Genomic DNA, 10,005 nt, shown 5'->3' on the forward strand with positions numbered 1-10,005 from the left:
CGAGACTTTATAACAGTGAAAATATCTGTCATTATTACAAGTATCTTAAAGTGAGTTGCCTAAATGCAAACATTAAAAAATGACTTTGACAAACTGGCTTGTGAGTGTACATATGGCCTCAGAGAAAAGTGGGAATATTAATATTAAAAATGATAATAATAATAGGTGCTAGATAGAGCAGTTTCGCTTTATCTCGTTTCATCTGCGGTCAACCACGGTCTGAAAAATTAAGTGGAAAATTTCAGAAATAAACATTTCATAAGTTTAAATTGCACACTGTTCCGAGTGGTGTGAGATCTTGCGCCCTCCAGCTGCATCCCTCCCAAGAAGTGAATCGTCCCTTTGTCCGGGGTCTCCTGGTGACCTACACCTCCACCTGTCAGTCACTGAGTAGCTAGTTAGGTTATCAGACAGACTATTGCAGTATCATAGTGCTTATGTGCGTCGCCCTTATTTTACTTAATAATGGCACCAAAGCACAAGAATAGTGATACTGTCAATTCAGATATGCCAAACAGAATTTGCTTCCTTTAAGTGAAAAGGTGAAAATTTGGTACTATTCATGATTTCAGGCATTTACTGTGGATGTTGGAACACACACCCCGCAAATGAAGGGGAATGACTATACTGTGCATTTAGAGGCATTATTTTAATTCTAACAACAATCTCATGAGAGTATGGGCCTACTGTTAGTTTCATTTTATAGACAGATGATCATTTAACTACAAAAAAGTGACACCACTAAAAATATGAACTTAATATCAACTCTATTTGACATCAAATGCCTTTTATCCCTTGAAGATCATTGTCTAATACATTTTCTACAAATATTCCTATGTGGGTACAATTGAATAGCTCTATTTCTAATCCTTTCAGTGATGATACCAGGATTGGTAGCTTTTATTTTTCTCCTTTTTATATATAAAATTGACTATAACTATGGCAATCAGGGACGATTGTTGATCCCACAGCAGTTATAGTGAATTTTTTATTTTACTGAGAGCGGGCTCAGGCCATCTCAGAAATGGGAAAATATTCAGTGTAAGGAATAGTCAAAGATGGGAGCTTTATGTACACTTGTTCCTATTGCTTTTTATTTAGCTAGTTTTTAAATATTAGCATTTGTCTGTAATTTTACTTGACATGTCTTTTTAAAAAATCCCCAGGAAAAAAAATGGTCTAATATAAAAATAATTAAAACTTTCTGCTATTTATTCTTCTGGAAGGCGAAAGAGGAATGACTGTTTCCGATTGTATATGATACATTGGTGGGAAGCGTTTTTCTGATTCTAGAACTAAAACTGTGGCTGCCTAAATATTTTCACTCCTTTCCTTACCATTCTTCTCTTACAAAAGTAGAATTACAAGCATAGTCTCTCTTGCACTGTCCTAGTTCTGAATAAAATGTGTATTTTGTTACTATTTTGCCTGTGTAGCACTTTCACATGATAGGATAAAAGGAACAGAGTATTATTTCATCTCTGGGTATTCAAAATAAAAGAAATTCTGTAAATCATATTGTCATTTTCACCCCCCTTGAATGAAACCAAGAAAACTCAGAGGTCTGTCCCCATAACTCTGATTCCCGGGGTAGAATATTAGTTTTCGAAAGATCTGAATTCTTTTACTCAAGGCAGTAAATCAATGTTTTGTCTGACATTCTGAAGCATTTTTCTTGTTAATCATGTCAAAAACTCTAATCGAAGGGCTCAACGTTGTAGTAATCCACTGCAGGCCTTCCTGTGGGTGTGTTTTCCCCCTCACTGTTATCTCTGCTTGTGATGCACTCATTTATCAGAACACCAGCCATCTCTAGTCTATGGTCTCTTTCAGCATGAGTCACCACTAAGGACCTCCTATAGCAAAGGACATTAATAACTGGAAGCAAGGAAGAAATCTGCACTGATTCATGATTATTTGGGGTTTGAAGAATCACAAAATGATTCACCTGGGAGATTCTATGAAGGGTCACTTCACCTTTTCTATTTACTGGGCTTTTCTTTCCATCAGTTTCTGCAACTGTAAAATGGAGGATAGCAATGGGCTTTGCTGGATTACTGTGAAGGTTAAATAATACCAGGTGTATTGAATGCACGTGGCACACAACAGGTCCTTTCAAGACATATTAGCTGTCTCACCTCTCAGCGTTCACCTCTGTAGGTAAATGTCCCCCATAGTGTAGATCAGGTTCTCCACTCCTCTTAGCAAACCTCTATCACAGTATTTTACAAATTCAATTTTATATGACTGGCTGAATGTTTCATTCCTCCTCCTGACTGTGAGTTCCTTAGGTACGGTGTTACTTCTTATGTATAATTTTTAGTGTCTATTACAATTATAAGGCTCATAAGGAATATAGGCATCCCATGCAATGTGTGTGAACTTGAACAAATCAATATCTCTGATTCTCTATTTCCTCATCTTCAATGGAAAAAGTATTATTTCAATTCTTTCTATACCTAAAGTTTTTGTAAGAATTCTGATACCTAATTATAAGATTACTGTTTCATTGGTTATTATACTTATAAAGGTATTTCCAAAATAGTTATAATCTTATGTAATACAAGCATTATACATAAATGTAGCATTTATCCTCAAAAGGTATTCCCACTGCATAATGCTAGGAGTCATGATTCACCTAGATTCACCCAGAATATCCAGAACCCGTATAGTATATCATCTCCTAATTATCAATTAGAAGAGTCATTAGAAGAGTACAAATCAAATAAAATTGACCTATATATGGTGCATTTCTCTATAAGTAAAAATCGCTGTCATGAAGAAAATCATCAGCAAACGCACTAGATAAATTCAAAGAATACAAGAAACACAATTACTTTTAAATACTGACATCTACCAAGTTTCCCAGGTGAAGGTCAAGCACAGTGCTCCATGAAGCTCTTTTAGAAGGTAATTGATTTAAAGGTTTTAGACAACTTGCCTTCTTAGGTCTTCTTAGTGAGTGATAGGTTGAAAGGTTACACCGAACTGCTAAGTCTTCCTTCTCAGTGGTGGCAAGATAATGATCATCTAGTTGTTTATTTAATTGATTATGTGACTAATATATAATTTTGTTACTATTAATGTTTAACGCTGTCAGCTCTGTTTGTCACACATTTTTTTTGGCAGAAAAGAACACTATTTTTATTTGAATTTTTAAAGTAAATAATAATTTTGAAAAAACAATGGGAATCAGAATTTGAGTTTTCTGGCAACACATTTTTAAATAAAGTACTTTTGGATACAATTTTTATGGAAGATCTATTGAATGGTTATAGAATTATTTAAACTACTCTTTGGATCATGTGTGCATTCAGCATGACAACTGGCTAGGAAGTATAGGCAGACATGTCTCTAGCCAGAAATCCAGTTGTCAGCTGTAATGCAAGCACCCACACAATCACTCAAGATGACTACTGATTGGCTATGATTGTCAAGAAAGAAAAGACATACAGTTGACTCTTTTGAACAACTTACTTCTCTGACTCTCACTTTATTCATCTACTTAATGGAGATCATAAGAACTATCTCTTAGGGTTTGTTGTAAGAATTAAACTTAAGTATGACAAGATCTGGAAAAAACTTTTTCAGAATGCTTGGACATAAAAGGCACTCCAAAAAAACATAAGCTTTCTTCTTGTTTTATCTCAGTCACCTACACATCCACACATTGGGCAGAAAGTTCTTTTATTGGCCTTGTTGTTTAATTATGAAGGAGAAGCTAATGATCTAGATTCTACTGAGATTTTTCCTACTAATTATATGTTCTTGGGTCTAAAAAGGAATATAAATATTAATGTTCTATCTTGAAGAAGAACAACAATTGGAAGGCATATACTACCTAATTTCAAGACTAACTTAGATGTGCAGTAATTAAGAAACATGATATTAGTATAGGGATGAACAAATAAATCAATAGGACAGAATAGGGTCTAGAAATAGATATAAATATACATGTCAATTGTTTTTCAACAAAAGCACTAAATAAGTCAATGAGTCTTACCAAATGGTGCTGACAAAACTGAATATTTATATGAAAAAAATTGAGAAACAACTTCTTCCTTAATCTACACACAAAAAATAATTCAAGGTGGATCATAAACATATATGATAAAGGTAGTAAAATATAGAAGATTATCTTCATAACCTGAGTAAGCAAAGTGTTCTTAGACAGGTCATAAAAGGCATTAATTGTAACAGAAAAAAAAATTATAATGTGGACATTATCAAAATTAAAAACTTCTGCTCATCGAAAGGCAATATGAAGAAATTAAAAAGGCAAGCCTCAGATTTGGAGAAAATATTCACAAAACAGAAATCTGAAAAGGGCTTGTTTCCAGAATGTTAAAGAATTCTAACAAATGAATACTTTAAAAGATTAAAAACCCAGCTTAAAAAAAGTGAACATGACCAATACACATATGAAAAGATGTTCAACATCTTTAGTTATCAGAGAAATAAAAATTACATCCACAATATATCACTACATACCCATTAGATTTGCTAAAATTAACAAGTCTAACAATCCGTGTGTTAGTTAGAATTAGACAGCTGGAACATTCATACACTGCTCATGGGAATTCGAATTGGAAAAACATTTTGGAAAACTGTTTCTAACTGAGGAAGACATATATCTAAATTCTGACCCAGTCGTTCCACTTCTAGATACTTATCTGAGATAAAGTTGATGTCAATGAAAGACTCGTTTAAGAATGTCACAGCAGTTTTCTTAATAAAAACCTCAAATTGGAAATAATCCAATACTTAATAATAAAAAGTAACAAATTACTGTAACATACAATGATATGGATGACTCTCAAAAACATATTAAGTTAAATAAGCGATATACAAAAGAACAAATATTGTATGTATGATTCCACTCAAATGAGCTACCTAGAATAGGCAATCATAGAGACAGAAAGTAGGATAGTGGTTACCAGCTTCCTCAGGGGAAAAGGGAATGGTGAGTTATTGTTTAATGAGTAGAGAGGTTTTTGATTAGGATGATGAAAAATTTCTGGAGATAGTGGTGACAACTGCACACAATATAAATGTACTTAATGTCGATGAGTTATACATTTAAAAATGGTTTAAAATGTTAAATATTATGTTATACATACTTTACCACAATAACAAAAACAAAATTATTCTGAGCTGAAAATTGAGAGGGGGGTAAGTCCAATTATTTTGTTTCTGCTCTACTAACTTACAGTCTTATGGCATTATATAGACATTTTCATTCTTTTGTCATTAATCCTATAAGAAAAAGAAAATGGAAGCCTGAAAGACAAGAACTATGGAAAGGAAAGGGGATATATTTTTCTATGAATTCTTTCTCCTTGTAACTCCCTTCAGACAAAAGAAAAATAATTCTAGATACCACATGCCACTCTAAGAGGTTTAAATTTTCATTAAAGTGAGACAGCAGACAGGCTTTCATGGAAATAATGCGAATCTGTGCCCACATCCAGCAGGGATAATGATTCTTTTAATTACAAGTTACTGGGCCAAATTAAAAAAAAAAAGACATGATGGGCAGGCATTAGGTAACTAAATAATAAATAGTAATTGCAATTCTTCCTTTGCATTTTAAAAAGAGAAACACCTGAGAAATTCTACTTGATATTCCTTACATAATGTACCCTTTGTGTCATGAAGTCACTTGAAATAATGTCATTTGATGCTGTGCATCCAACAACTTTAAATAACATCATTAACATTAAAATGAAAAGAGTGGAAATTGGCTATCTAGAGGGCATCCTTCTCTGTATTTAGGAGGTTTGTCAAACAAAAACTATGTGACTCTCCCTCTGTTACACATATTTGTCTGGTATAAGTAATAAAATGAATATATTTATAAAGGAAGGAGAGTATGAGAGAAGCTTTAAACCAATCATCATGAAATAAATTTTCTTTTTTTTCAAGAGATTTAGGTATTAAAAGGCACTATCAGGTCATTGGGAGTTTGTGAGTGTACATATGTGTTTTTTTGTTTTTTGTTTTGTTTGTTATAGTATAGAACAGAGTAAGTCCTGGTTTAGGCAGAGAACCAGAGTTTGGGTTTCAGGCCTGTTACTAAATTGCTGAGGTATTTAGACACATCTATCTTTTACATAGTTTTTAAATGAGGAGTTCTGATTCTTTTATCTCTGAAGTTCTTCCACACATCTCATTGTTATTGTTTAAGAGACTGATGGTTCTCTATAGAGTATACTTATGATTTGCATGATATATCTGACCAGGCTTTGTGCTACGTTGGGGTCATGAAGCAAACAAAACAAAACAAAACAACAAAACAAAACAAAACAAAAACTCATTGGTCAATACTTTTTGAGACTAGAAGGAATGGGCAAAATATTTACTTTATTTATGTATCTAGCTTTTACATTGACCCCTGAAACTATTCCATATAAAAGTATTTATAGCAGTCTTATAGTTATAAGTACTGGACCAAAATTAATTCATGAGAGTTTTAGTAAAATCAGATATGGTTCAGTAGATAAAACGGAAAGTCAAGCAGGAGAACATTTTTCCTTTTCAATAAACTTCTTTTGATGTGGTTTTGAATGAGAATATAATACAGATATTGACCCTGAAACTCTAGGAAAGGAGATGAAATGGGAATCTATAACAATTACCTAAAAAATTCAGCTTCAAATAATTTTTTAATGTATAGAAAAACTGTTTCTTGATATATTTTTAGTTTGGATGAGGCAGGGCTAGGTCAATGGAGCTTAACCCCTGTATACTAATTGACTTTTTGAATATGGGCAAAAGTGCGGATTTTGGTGTAAAGCAGAATAAATATAGAAACTGTTTTTGTGCATGACATAGAGAAACATAGGGAAACCTACAGAAGTATTAGTAATAACTGATATAATGACTATATGGAAAGAACTGGAAAATGTCAACAAGAGGAAAGGATTAGTAGCTTGTTTATGGTCCTTCGGATCCAGGCATTTCAACCATTGTAGGATTTTCTCCCATAGCACTCATTAGCTGACTTTAGGAACTGGTAAGTTGGGAATTCACAGAAATGATAACAGATAAATGAGAATTAAAGCAAAATGAAACAAAATAAAAATAATCTTAAAGTTTCTAAATATTGTTAGTAACACAGTCGACTAATTGCAAGGCCCAGAAAATGAGGTGAGATAAAGAGGAAAATGAAAATTGGGAGGAGGAGGGGAAATGAAGGCATCGAGCAGAGAATATTTATGAGATTAATCAGTTTATTGAGAGTGAAGACAGTAAAGATCTGAAAGGAAAGAGGAGCCATCACTTAGGATGGTTTTGAAGTTTAAGGTTTTTTAATGAAAGCCACTTCTGGGGGTTAGTAAACAAAGTTAAGGTATAATCTGGGGGTGATATATGGATCAAAGTGAGAGAGAAGATTGCTGGGAGTGAGGAAGCCAACTGAAGTCTGGTGATATATCAAACAATTGGACCTCAGAATTAGCATCTCGCACGTTGCCTGACACATACAACCCATCTTTATTTATTGATGTTGAATAAGTTCATAAAGACTCCAAGGGAGCTTGAGAGGCTGTCGTTACAAATTTACTCTGAGACAAAATGTAATACAGATAAAGAGGTCTTGCATGTGAGTCAGACAAATAGAGTGATGGAGATGCAGTCTGTGAGCATCAACATGAAATACGTAAAGGTTTTGGCAGAGAACCAGCTCTATGCTGAGTCCACAAGATGATGCGACCATTCACAACATCAGTGTGATGGTGGATTATATGAATGAATGATAATGTCATATTTAAGATGAGAAAGGTACCTTAAAGGGATATTTAATAATCACATGACATCTGTAAACTATGCAGTGGAGGATGACACATCAAATCAGAAGCTGACAAGCAAAAAAGAAATATTTGTAGAAACTAAGGATATTTAGATTGGAGAAAAATCAGTGGAGGAAAGGAGACATTTTCAAATATTTAGAGCAGTGCCATAAAAGAAAGTCACTAGACTCACTAGACTCTTTATAGTCCTAGGGGAAATAATATGACAAATGAATGGAAGTTATAAGGAGATAGAGCAATTCGCTTTGAATAAAAATTTCTGAAAGACCTACATATGACAAAAATGGCAGCTCAGGGAGAAAAAAAATTCCTCCAGCAGAACAGTTCAGGCATAAGCTAGAAGAATATGTTACAACAAGGGGACTCAAATATATCAGATGGATGACTGGACAACCAGGCATTTAAGAGCCCTCAGCGTTTATTTTTTGAATCAACAAAATTAAAATTACATGTTCAAGATAAATTCTTGGTGATTCTGTTTTTTTTTTTGTTGTGTATGTGATAGAGGAAACTGCAGATTAGTGAAAGTGGAATGAACTAAAATTAATACTGAAAAATCCATTTAACATTTGAGGATTAAATAGAATTTGTGTAAAACTCATGCATTTACAAGTCTGAATCTAATGAATCCATAAATATTATTTGCTGGGCTCTGAAAACAGTCCATTAAATATAAAATTCAGAATTGAAATAAGCTCAAGTTTATTATAGAATACAGCCTCCTCAAACCAGTTGTATCATTAGTCACAATTCTTTACAAAGTCAGGCACAGACTCGTGGATGCTGGCATTAGATGATGATAGACTGTGATGCATTGTCCATTTATAGTCTATTTCACAGGTATATTGAGATATTGAGAGTTAAACTAAGTATAAATTTCTTTTATTATGTGTTTATTATGACAGGTATTATTTTATGCAATTTACAGTCATTTATAACTTCTTCTCCAAAGAGCCAAGAGCATATTCATGAGTGTTTCCCAAGAACGGTATCATAACACAAGTGTTTACATACATAGTTTGAACCAAATATAATACGACAGCATGATAGACATTCCTCCCTTTTGCTAACGTGCATCACTCCCCATTCATGTCAGTTCCTCACAAGACCCACATGTCAGAGAATAAGTATATTTTTTACTGATAACATCTGACTCCTGTGTGTGTGCCACTCTGTCGAGTTGTATCTTATAGTAAAGTTCTTGACATCTGTGTCCTTCTTGATATGGAGAAAAAAATCAGTTCTAAAATCAAAGCTAGGATTCTAAAAAATAACCTCAGAGAAAGGCACACTCATTTTATTCAAGAATACAATAGGCAAGTCTACACATCTACATAAACCTCAAGGAAACTAGACCTCAAACTACATGATGCCACGTGAGCAGATATTTCTACAAATCAAGGTATTTACTATCAATTATAGAGAGAAATCATTCAAGTGATTTCTTGAAACAAAGTTTTCATTCTAAACTGAATCTCCATATACAGAATTTTAAAATATTTTGTAATCTTTAAGTAAAGAAAGGCAAGCGTTTGCTTCCTTTATATCTAATTCAAAATAAGAAAACAAAAGCACACATTGGTCTATTTAGCTTATCTTAAATGGCAATTCAGATGGTTTACTTCAATAGTCTAAATTTTAGGTTATTTAATGACCAGGCCTCTTGAGGAATGCCAATATCTAATTGTTAAACAATGGGTGCATAATAATTTTTTGTTGAATGAACAAATCAATAAAAATGAGTCATATGAGTAAATAGCCAAATGACACAAGACTATACATTATGATGTAGAATATATACTAAAGTACCTTAAGAAAAAAAACAATTGTGTTTTCTAAAAAACATAAAAAAATTCTGATCATTTCATTTTTAAACCTAGGCGGAAATAGTCCATTACTAAGGAAATGATTTCTATTCATTATAAAGATATTATTGAAGGCACTGTGTGATTCTTCTTTGAGGGCACGGCAGATTATATGTTAAGGTTAAAGAGAAAAGTGTAGTTATAGATTGTAAGTAGGAAAAATTCCCTAAGTAAACTTGTTAAAATAGATACTAAATGTGGTTTCATTATGCAAACGGTCACTTGCATTTCAAAGAAGGTACAGAAGTGTATAACATTCATCATAATCGCTGAAGATGGATGGACCACTTTCTGGATTAAACAATAAAGATGATTATTATATATATATT

General features: G+C 33.1%; 1 protein-coding gene across 1 annotated transcript in view; it reads right to left on the reverse strand.

Annotated features, from left to right (window-relative positions):
* DCC (DCC netrin 1 receptor) overlaps positions 1-10,005 on the reverse strand; it is a 1,008,917-nt gene that overhangs the window by 231,395 nt on the left and 767,517 nt on the right. The gene's annotated exons all lie outside the window — the stretch shown is intronic.

Source organism: Pteropus alecto, unplaced genomic scaffold, assembly GCF_000325575.1.
Source record: "Pteropus alecto unplaced genomic scaffold, ASM32557v1 scaffold146, whole genome shotgun sequence".
Taxonomy (NCBI): Eukaryota; Metazoa; Chordata; class Mammalia; order Chiroptera; family Pteropodidae; genus Pteropus; species Pteropus alecto.